Here is a 12,273-nt window from a genome sequence, read left to right as displayed (position 1 = left end):
ACTTGTTTACTATGGAAACAATTAACATTGATATGGAGGAGTTCTGTTATCTTTGAATTGGACCTCTCTTTTCCATCCCCAATCCCATATCTTAATTAGACCTCTAGCACTCAGCAGCTTCCTAAGCAGTCTCCTTAACCCCACTCTTCTCAAACTCCCGTTCATTTAATGCCAAGCAGTTGGATTGATTTTCCTAAAACATATTGTAATTGTGGCCCTTCTTGGCTTGGAACTGTAGCTGCCTTTCCATTACTATCTACATTAATCAGTTTGGCATCCCAAGACCCTCATTTACCTTCCAAGTTGTCTCCTACCCACTCACTTCTGTGTTCTCCAGAGCCCTCAACTCCAACCCAAATGAACCCCTGTGCCATGTCTGCTTTCCCTATACAGGATGCCCTTCTTTCTGCTCTTCCCACTCCATCTCCAGACATGTTCTCTCTCATCCTCCACTTACTCAGACACTAATTTATCTTTCTGAGCTGAGGTCAAATGGAGACTTTTCCTACTTTACCCCAGGTCTTAAAACACATTTCTACCAAATGATTTTTTCTGATCTGTTGAAAATGAAAATTATATCTAATTATATGTTTAGTAAATACTTTTATTGAAACATTAAAGATACATTAAAGCAAGCTCTTTTGAAATCTGGAATTTATAACTGCATACATGCATACATGCACACACACATCATGGCCCATGCTAATTTACCTAGATAATTCCATATTTACCACTTTGAAGATAGGATTATGCCTAACTGATGTTTTAGTTTTCAAAATCTAATGATTATACAGTATGAATATTTGATGATTATTAGGACTTAGAGACTTTGATCATTGTAGACAGTCCCTTGTACCTTGTAGGTGTCTAAAACAATATTCAGTAGTTTTTTTTTTTTTTTTCAATAAACATAAGTAAGACTTTGATTTCCACTCTCTTAATAAAATGTGAACCATGTAAAGAAGGTCACCTAAGTCACAGGTGACTTTTCAATGATAACCAACTTGGACAAGCACCCCAGAAACCGTCCTCTGACTGTTTCATGATCACTAACGCACTGACTTCCCCAAAGAAAATGTCATCTTTGTCATCAATTTGCTTTGTCCATGCAATATGTGTTCTCTCATATCTTGTTTATTTTGCTGAATATTGTTTGTTTTATTGGTGCTGTTGTAAAGAACAGTGTTTACTTATTATTGTCTTTTGTATTCTATATTTATGAATATAAAATGTACTTATCTATTGTTGATGAACATTTATGTTGTTATCATTTGGGAGCATTAAGAATAATGCTACAATACATATTTTTGCACACATCACTTGGTGATAATGTGTATGTATTTGTCTTGAATATAGCCCTTGATTTGAGTTTCTAGATTATGAGATCTCCATTGCTTTTCAGTTTAGGTAGATACTGCCTCCTGTTTTCCCAAGTGGTGGTTACTCCAATTTATACTCCCACTAGGAGTGCATGAGAGTTCCCACTGTTCCACAGATTCACATTGCTTCTTGAGTAAACTTTTTTTGAGTATAAATACTTTTGCTGATTTTTTTCGAATTTTTCATCCTTCTATTTATTATTCATTTTATTTTTGATATTTTTATTAGCATTATTACAATAACAGCTCACGGTGCAATTCATTGTACAAAATTATGTTTTGTGCAAGTATAGAATTCTTGGTTGGCAGTTTTATTTTCTATCACCTGTTGCTGTCTACTATGCTGTTGTCCTATGGCTTTCACTGTTTGAATTAAAAAGCTGACTATTGGTTTGCTGTTGCTTCATTGAAGGTGATAGACATTTGTGCCGATCATCTTTTAGGTTTTCTCTCTACCATCATATGCTTTGGTATGTATGTCTGTATGTTTTATTTACTGTGCCAGTATTTTACAGTGTTTCTTGAAATCTGTGGCTTGAAAATTTTATTCAGTTTTGGAAAATTCACAGTAATTATATCCACAAACAGTGCATTTGCCAAATTCTCTTTTTCCTGATTCTTTGGAACTCTAATTATACATAGGTTAGAACTTTTCCAATGACTACACATCTCATATCCCTTTTTAAAAATTGCTTTAAAATTCAAAAATTATTTTAAAATTACTTTTTCAATTTAATATAATTGTTTTCTTTGGGCTATCTTCCAGTTTATTATTTCTTTTTTATGCTAAAAAAACATTACAGTTATTAAAATTCAGTTATTGCTTTTTTCTAGTTTTAAGATTTAGTTTAAAATTTCCATTATAATTTCCCTTTTCTATTGAAATTACCAAAATTCTCATCTGAATATTTTAGAACATGTTTCACAATTATTTTAGAGTTTATGTCTGATCATTCCACTATCAGGCTATCCCAAGGGTCTACTTCTGTTGCAACATTTTTTCCCTTAATATTAGGTTTATAGGAGTTGTTATGCCTGTTTTGATTGAACTCTGACATTGTATATGAAAAGTTGTACAGATAATTTGAAATACCAAACGACGTGATTTTTTCCTCAGGGAGGACTTACTTTTTCTTCTCATGGACAGGAAGATCAGGAATAGATAACCTTTATCAGCTACGGGTTGAGCAGATACAAAGCAGGGATTGGGTCTTATTGAATTCAGGATTATTAGCACTTAAAATTTTGCCTTCATGGGTTGGGGTTGTAGCTCAGAGTAGAGCGCTTACCTAGCTAGCACATGTGAGCCACTGGGTTTGATTCTCAGCACCACATAAAAATAAATAAATAAAATAAAGGTATTGTGTCCATCAAGGACTAAAAAAAATTATTTTGCCTTCGACTTTGAACTGATTTTGTATGAATTTCAGTGTTTGGCCCCTTGATACTTTCAGAGACTTTCCTCAGCTTCTTAGCCTTTCAGCTTCTAACATGTGCTAAGTTATTTATGCTCTTAGGAGTGTTTCATAATTGGCAAATTAGACCCTAAATTCCTTGCTGCTTGGGAATTTTCCAGTGCCTTAAAAATATTTTTGGTTCATTTTTTCTTACTATGCTTGGTGGGAGAATTGATTAACAGCAAGCTCATTCTTCATCACTAGAAGAAAAAATTGATAAGATGATCTTTTGAATAATAATTTGTTTTGAATTCCAAACAATAGTCTCTAATTAAAATGAGAGACACACTTAAGAGAAAATTACAAACAAGCTATTAGTTTTGACTCACAGTGGTATTTTGAATTTTGATAATCACAGGAGGAAATAAAAAACTAATTTTCTAAAATGTTGAAGTAGTGTTTTAGAGAAACATTGGATTTTTTTCTGATTTCTAACTTGAAAAAAATTGGACAAAAATACACTTCTAGAAAAATATTGCAATCATTGGTTTGAATACATTGAGATTGTTCATCATGTAGATTAATGTTAAAAAGGTGATTCATATTGCCATTTATTCTCATTAAGTTAACAAATACTTGGTGTACTTTATGTTTCATTGTTTAGAGGCATTTTAAAACATAGTTTAGTATAAGTAGCTATATAAGTGGAAAATTTCTATTTGTATTACTAAGGAAGTTTTAACAATTAAATTTTAATTTTTTGAGGATCTGCGAATTAATGTGAAAAGGAAACCAATGTGATTTAACTCTTACTTTTATGATGAACCTGTTACAAAACACATGCAGTTTTGCGCAGTATGGAATAGAAAATTTGGACAGTAGAGGGTGCAATTGTACCTTGAGTTCTGTATTTTAGTCATTAGAAATTAGTATCTAATGGCTAAGAGAAAATTTTGAAGAATGTACAGTTCGCTGAAGCTGCACCCTATTTATGGAAGCATTTAAAATAAAATGAGTCAAGTCAATAAGAAATATAAATTTTATAATAATGTAATGCTTCACTCAATCTTATACTTTTAAAAACTGACAAATTTAAATCATAATTAGAAACTCTAAAAAATAATTTTAATTGAATAAAAGGGTGTAGTTTCTGTATATAGAAAGATATATATATATATACCCATATATGCATCTAGACATTCATACATATTTCAACAAGACATTTTTCTTTTATAGCACTTATTTACCTCTTATTAGATATGTTTTTTTCCATTTGGAAAGGCTGCTTCCGGAAGGAGTACGTATACTGATAACTGCATCATGAGATTCCCATTTGGTAAGAGAAGAAATTATAATTAAGAAGCACTAGAGATAAATGATGTAACACCAAGAGAGTTCTTACATTCAAATGTTTAGTAACACTCAGGTTTTATTGAACATCCAGAAGTTTCTTGCAATTGCAAAACAGAAACTCTGATTTCCGCTTAGCAGCATCATACAATTGTAATTTAAAGCTTAATTTGTAGAGATTTGTGGAGCATCTGTGTGTAGAGTTTTTAATCCTGGTCTCCAAATTTGACTGTCTTCCACAGATAAAGTTCTCTTTGTTGTTTTTTTCCATGACATTTTCCAAGTTTGACAATGATTACTTTTTTCAAAAAAGAAAATATGTACTTAAGAAATATTCATTTTTTGGTATTAATAAACTATATGTTCTTGTCTTTTGATTTAATTGTTAACTATCTAACATGGCATTGTGACTTTATAATTCTTGCTAATACACAAAAGTTAGCACTTTAGCATTCAGTTGATTGTGGTATTAAGCTTATGATTTTATCTGAAGGGCTTAGGCTTACTATGACTTTCTCTAGAAAAAATAAACAAAAGTACAAGAGTGGAGAAGGAAGATAAGTGTATTTATTTTAAGAACTGAGTTAGTGAATGAAAAGTATTTTGGGAGATAAATTTGTTTCTCATACATGAGTTTGCTTTGAATTTTGTTTTGGTCTGAACCTATAAGGCTGCTGAAAACAAAGTGAACAGTTAGGACACAGGCATTGGTAAATAACTGTTGAAGTAACTCATGAAGCACTTTAATTGGAAGCATCTCCTTTCAAAATGTTACCAAATGACATGAGTAGTTTTCTAAAAGATCACTTATAAAGAATGACCAGGAGAAAAGACCAATTCCTTGTAAAGCAGTCAGCCTTTTGAAGGAGGAGCTAGAACTTGGGAAGTAGCAAAAAAGAAATTGCAGAATGACTGATGCCATCAACAGTGCCTGTGGACCTTGAAGATTATATCATAAGCCTAAAAAGTAACAAAGAATCTGGGACTACACAGTGATTTAAAAGTGCATTAAGAGGTTTGTAATTTTAAAAAGTGCTTAGGTATATATAAAAAAAAATGTTTTCTAGAAAAATTTCAAGGTGGCAAAAAGAAAACTGGTTCTCATGGGTGGTAAACAGATAAATATGTTGTTCAAAGAGTGGTATCTGGTTTTTTATGCAAAAGAAAAACATATTTTAAAAGTAAGCCTGTGATATATTTCATTTGCTGCGTATTACACACCACCATCCATAAACAGACAGAAAAGTCGTCCCTTTACCCCTCTTTCTTGTTCAGAGAGGTGTGTTATAGATACTAATAAATATTTGTTGAATATTTCTATTTATTCTTACCTTTATTCACTCAGTACAAGTAATGCATATGTAGGTAGGGGCTCCTTGCACTAGGTGTTGGTGGAAAATATTGATATAATTTCTTATTTTCTTGAAATTTACAGTCTACTTGGGGAAGAGGCCTACTTAACACAGGTACATGCATACGCAAATACTGTATGATTATAAATCATGATACTTGCTATTATAAGGGGAAATATCTTGGGATGATTCAGAAGGATTATCAGAGGAAAGGATATCTAAGGGGAGAAATGAAGAATGGAATAATTGAGCTACAGACTAAAAGATGAGAAGTGGTGAGGGAGCTTGGGTTTGAAGGTAGTGAAAGGGGTTAGGCAATGAGTTTGATAGGCAGAAAGAGGATCACCATTCAAAAGCTCTGAAATGTTAAAAAAAATTGTGTGGCACTTGGAGATTATGAAGAACTGAAGGGTCAGTATACCACTTGTATAGTTAATTATTGATCAGTTGTTCTCCTGATTCTGATCCCAATGTAATTTTTACTTGAACATATTCCAAACCTGAGCAAGTCCGGTAACTCAGCCTCATTTTAAACAAAGAAAGTGTGATCATGGGTCCATTGGCAATGCGAGTCCTTCTTGTTGGCACCAAATTAGTCATATGTTCATGGTTTAATGTCTTGTCATGGGCTGTGGTCACAGGCTGGGCAAATTGTGGTTTTGAGGCGGAAGATACTGGTGGTTGGCAGTACTGTTGGTGAGACCAGGACTGTGTGTTCTTATCCCAGATATTGTTGTGTATGTAGATACCAGTAAGGAACTTCATAAATGGGATAAATGGGGAACATGCTGGTAGCTTTTAATAAGTTGTCTAATTTATCTTTAAACAACTAAATATTATGAATGCTCAAGTTCAACAAACTTGAAGCCTAGTTTAAATCAATTGTGTATATTTATTATTTATTTAGATTATACCAATAATGTGTATGATGTCTATTTTTGGAGATTCATAATTCAGACTGGAAAATTAAAAGTACTGAGGATAATACCAAAAGCATTTAGCTCAGTGTCTCTAAAACATTTTGAATGTGGAGCCCTTTTTCATTTCACTTATCACCTTTGTGAGGAACCTTCTTTGATTCACATTTAGAGGAAGCACTGAGCTGTAAGTATATACTTTGATGGTTGAGAGCTCTGAATTACAGTCATTAGGTTGCTGGCACAGCTTACTTTAACCACTGAATATCACACCAGCTGTTACTGTACACTCTTTCTTGGTTACTTGTGTTTTGTTCATCAATTATTCCATTTCCTACAAATAGATATCCTCTGATTCCAGAATATGAAAATTAGGTAAAATGTTAATAATTTGCTTTGGAGATTGACTATTAATTAAATGAATGTATACTCTGAATCTTCAGACACAAAATTACTTCTAAGAAAATATTACTACAGTGAAAATTTTAAAAGCTATTTTTTCAATGTATTTTTCAATGTATTTTTCAATGTATTTTTTCAAAGATATTTCAAAATATCTTTACTGTCTCCCTATTTTTTTTTTTTTTGGCAAAATTTTATGGAGGGCCCTGTTAGAAAATATTAAATGAACATCATTTTGGTATATTCTAAAGTTATTGTGCCTTAAAAATATCCATGGTGTAAGATCAATCACATGATTTCAGGGACTCAAACATGAGAGTTCTGTGTAAGGTATAGGGTGTTAACTGTCATTTTCTATGAAGTGGAGATAAACTTGCTCAATTTTTTTTTTTTTAAATCTTTCAAGAGCTTTTAAAACTCCGTAATGAGAGGAGACTTGAGCTGTGTCTAAAGAGAAAAAGTGTGATGGTTACCTTATTTCTCCAAATAACTTTGTCAAAGAAGGTAGAATGCAAGAAATTGGAGAAGAATCTACCTTTGTCTACTTTACTTTTGATCAGGGGAGTGTGATTCATATTCATACCATTAGTGTATGGATGCCTGTAGGACATGTGTAAGCACACAGACTCACACCAAGACAGAACTGATCTTTTATCACTATGTGGACCTCCATAATATCAATAATAGTTATATATGGTTTGGAGAACTATTTAGATATTTCAAAGACTTTTTAATATATTTTGTTCTCTGTAGTAAACTGAAATGATCTGAACTGAGCCTAAATATTATTTACTAAGGTGAATGAAGTAGAATTTTCATCTGAACCAGGCTTCTATGTGTAGTAAGTGCAAAAAGACCAAGTGAAAGAATAATATAACTTTAAGAATGCTATACTGAGAATCAGGAGACTTGAATTCAAAACTTGCCTCTGTCTTGGGTATGCCATTTAGTATCCTTTAGGTTTCTTTAGATTTCAAATTAGAACGTTGAGTTAAATAATTGGTATGGTCCATTCTAAATGAAAATTCTGTGATATCCATTATGAATTAAGAATTAAGGACAACATTTTCTTTTCTTTTTTCTGCAGGAGGTAGGGAACTGTGGGGTGTCAAATTATGGCATGTTCATGTTGGTCTTTTAAGTCTCTGTATTTGACTGTGTCTATGTGTATGTGCTTTTTGTGAGTGTGCTTGAAAGCAATATCAAGTAACTGAATTAAATAGTACTATGAATGTTGAAATACTGTTGGATTAAGTAAGTTTCAGGCTGACTGTGGAGAGAATCCTGGTTGCTTTCTACTGAGGGAGGGTCTGACTGATGGAAACTGGAAAGTGAAAACAAGTGATTTCCACTGACTTCTCTATGTTCCTAACAGCAGCAATTACTTTTAACATTCCATGAATAAAGTGTTTTGAAGATTCCCCTGTCATTTTTTCCATTTAAAATTGGTAGTCAACAAAGACGCTTTTCTAAGGAAGATAGACAGTTAGAATTTTGGCTGCATTGTATACTATGGAAAACTTAGATGAATTTTCCATAATAACTTTTGAAATTAACTCTGATCTTTGAGTGAAAACATTCTTACATAATGCAATGACTCAAGACAGACACTGACTATTCTGCACTTTACCAAAAAAGTATAAAAGTCCCTATTTTATATTTATTTTTATGAATCAGTGAAACTATATAATATATACATTGTTGTTTGGGGAAACTTTTTGATATACGTGTTAATACATTTGTCTTTTGAATTTGAATCCCTGAACTGCTAATATTTAAAGTATTGTTGCCGGATCAAGTGCTTATTCTTTGAAAAAAATGAATTTAAAAAAATCCAATCTAGACCAGGAAGGAATTACTGAATTTTCTCTAAACATGTACATTAGGCAAGTTGACTGATGATTTTATAGTTTATAACTGGCCTAGGACATATATCCTTATCACGCTTTCATAAACATTAGGCCAAATATCTTGACCCTGGAATGATATCCATTTTTTTCTACCAGCCTACTCTTCCATTGGCTTGTCATGAGAAAGGTAAATTTCTGGTTCATGATGACTGTATAAAAGTGACAGAATCAAACGTTTCCTTAATTTGAATTTAGGTGAAAGTTATTTGCCCATTAAGTTAATGAGAGTGATGATCTACCTCCTTGTATTTTCCTACTGAGTGTTTTTTGATTGCAATTCCCCCTTCACCCCCAAGCCTTGACATTCTCACATTTCTCTCTCACCAATACAGTTGTTTTATTGACTGAGAAAATTTTCGTTCACCCAAACTTCTATTTTACTGACTGTTGTGCATATCCAGTACTTTCTCACCTTACTGATTTAAAGTAGCTCACTAGAATAATTTAGTTTGTTTTTTTTTTTAAACTTTAACTTTTGGTTACAAAGCATGTAGGAAGAAGATGGCCAAGTTACATCAGCTGTTAAGTCCTACCTGAAATAAAACCAAAACAAAAAAGAAAAATCATTTACTCCAGAGCTATTCTTCTAAAATCCTCATGATAGTAAATCTGTTTTCAAAAGCAAATTTACTTTTGCAAATGTTTCAATATTTTGTGAAAAATAATAATGCTTACATAGTAAATGATGTGAATTTAATATACCAGAAGAATCACTGAAATGGAAATGAGAAACATTTATTAATCATATATGGGAGACATTATGATGTTGTATGCTTGTATATATGTTCTTTGGGATTAAATTCAGTTAAATAATTTTGTGAATAAAGCATTTTAAATTAAATATTATGCATTTAAAAACATACCATTCATTCTTAAAGCAGGAAATCTAAAATTTTTCTTCTTTAAATCCTTTTGTGGGGTTGTGGCTCTTGCCTACCATGTGTGAGTTACTGGGTTCAATCCTCAGCATCATATAAAAATAAATAAATAAAACCTTTTGTGTCAGATTTAGTGGTGCATGCTTGTAATCCCAGCGGTTCAGGAGGCCGAGACAGGAGTGCTATAAGTTCAAGGTGAGCTTCAACAATTTAGCAAGGCCCTAAGCGACTTAATGAGATTCTGTTTCCAAAATAAAAAATAAAAAAGCTGAAGATGTGGCTCAGTAGGTAAGTGTCCCTGGGTTCAATCCACAGTACCCAAACCAAAACAAACCTTTTCTTTCTTCAGACCCTTGGAAATGAACTGTTTACTAATGAGTAGAAAGAAGTGTTCACTTTACTTTTAGTTCATGGATTTTCATGAGGACTAGTTTAGACTAAGGTTTAGAAATTACTTACCATCATTTTAAGCAGTAGAATATAAGAATTCATTTCAACTAATATTAGACATGACACTAATTGGGTATTAAATGCTAAGCACATTAGCAATTACTGTACAGTGCACTATTACTTTCCAATTTTCTTCAGTAAGTTTTTCATCAGAACTTTTCTGTGCAGAACTTACTATGTGTAGTAGTATGACTTCAAAATGGGCCGACCATTAGAATTTTTATTTATATCCATTTAGATGGATATATATATATATATATCCATTTATTTATATCCATTTTGATGGATATATTCCTTATGACCAAATCTACCTCTCCCATGCAATCCTGAGAATAATTCCATTCTATAGGAGTTAAGAGTATAGTGGACACTTAAATCACTGTGCTTAATGCATAGGAAACTAACCTAAGTTTGTTTCTATAAAAACAGTGAACTAAAAAGAAAGCCTCAAATCTTCGTCTAATTCATCAAAGTATAATTAAAATTCTATTGTGTGCCTCATTCCCCTTTACAGTTCAAAGATAATTTCTGTGGTATGTTATTATACATTGAAATAAGATAATTGCTTTTCTAAAACATATTCACACAAACAAATGTGTAGGTGAGTTCATAATGTACCTAAAATCATGGGTATTATCATTATTTCTCTTCCTTGGTTTTGCTATATCATTGAATTTGAAATCAAAAGTTGAAAATATTTATAAAACAAAGAGGCTCAGCAATCCTGAATTAAATAGGATGACCAACTATCTTGGTTTGCTCAGGACTGAGAAGTACTTAGGGCTTTTAGTTGTAAAACTGGGACAATCCCAAGCAATTTTTGTAGTAAAACCAGGTCAGTAAGAGGAAAGTGGGTACACGCTGGTTACCCTCAACCAGGATAAAATAGTGCAGGAATGAAGACTATTTGGGGAAAAAGGACTTTGAAAAAAATCTTGTTCTTGCACATTAGGATTTTTCAAATTTCTCCTCTTTCTACTTTCCCAACCCTAAAGTCAAGCTAGTTCTTATTAAGAACCCTCTTCTCTCTCTGGATCCAGAACCAAGACAGCAGTAACACTCAGAAGACCTTCTGAGGTATTAAGGAGTAGGGAATTGGGTTCTACATAGAATGGTTGAGATTCAAATCAAGTCTTTGTTATTCATTAAGCAGGTGATTCTGTACCTCTGTTTTCTCAAATAATAATAATAATTAATAATAATATTCAACTTGTTGGGTTGTACAAACAGGGCCTAATTTGCATTAAAAATGCAAAGAAACTAGTTGTTTTCATTGTGGTCTTGACTGTTATTAGCAACTTGGGCCAAACCAATATGTCTGCCAGTAATAGTAGCCTTCATATCTAGAGTCTTAGAAGTACTTGTTAGTTTTAGCAATCTTCTTCATGGGGTGGCTTCCATCACCTAAAAAGTTCAGCTATATTTTTATATGTTTATTTAGTTTTACCTGTTCAAGATATATACATGAAATGGCAGAAGAAAATTTCAAACTTAGGATTCTTCTAGGAAATGAAGCACCAGTTGAATGGACACATGGATAGTGAAATTATCACTATTCTCTTTAGGTTAATTATGTTGCTAGTGAAGGATGATAACACACTTCATTTTTTAAAATGACTACTTTATTAAGTATCTCATGAAATGATCCTGAGATTCCATTTAGAAAGGAATGGCAATATTTATTCTTAATCATGAGGATTGGGTGCAAAATTGAAGAGAATATTGGAATTTAATATGCCACAATTTGGTCTGGCTATCAGCAGAACTTTGCTTCTATTAAACTATGGCATTGCTGAAAGCAGGTTGTGAGTTAACTGAGGAATTCCAGAGTTTGAACTTGGGTCTTTCAAAATTTCATTGTTCTAAACATCAAGGTTTCATCCTAGCTAGACAGTGGAGAGAGGAGGAATCAATCATGTATCCCACTCTACTCCACTCCAGATTTGTGATAGATACCTCCTAATGAGAAGAAAGTAGACTTGTGCTTGATCTTTGGTTTTATACTTTAACCAGTTAAATTTACTATGGAATGCCCACTAAAGATACTTTGTTAAAAAGTAATTGCAGGACCTTTGTTTTTCATATTAAATTTATTTCCAGCATCTACCAAGTACCATGCGAAAGATATCTAAGAAAATGTTAGAATAACTCAAAAGATTGAGAGATAGAAATACAGTCCCTTAAAATCTGAACAATTAGTTAAAACCATGTTTGAAAATAAATGTTGATTTTAAGAAT

The 12,273-nt window shown here is 32.5% G+C and overlaps 1 protein-coding gene across 1 annotated transcript in view; it reads left to right on the top strand.

Moving 5' to 3' along the window:
• Positions 1–12,273, top strand: part of LOC306660154 (cGMP-dependent protein kinase 1) — a 1,225,718-nt gene that overhangs the window by 63,331 nt on the left and 1,150,114 nt on the right. The gene's annotated exons all lie outside the window — the stretch shown is intronic.

This window comes from Sciurus vulgaris (genome assembly GCF_902686455.1).
Source record: "Sciurus vulgaris genome assembly, chromosome: 4".
Classification (NCBI taxonomy): Eukaryota; Metazoa; Chordata; class Mammalia; order Rodentia; family Sciuridae; genus Sciurus; species Sciurus vulgaris.
Note: the sequence above shows the minus strand (reverse complement) of the source record. Positions and strands in the feature narration are given on the sequence as shown.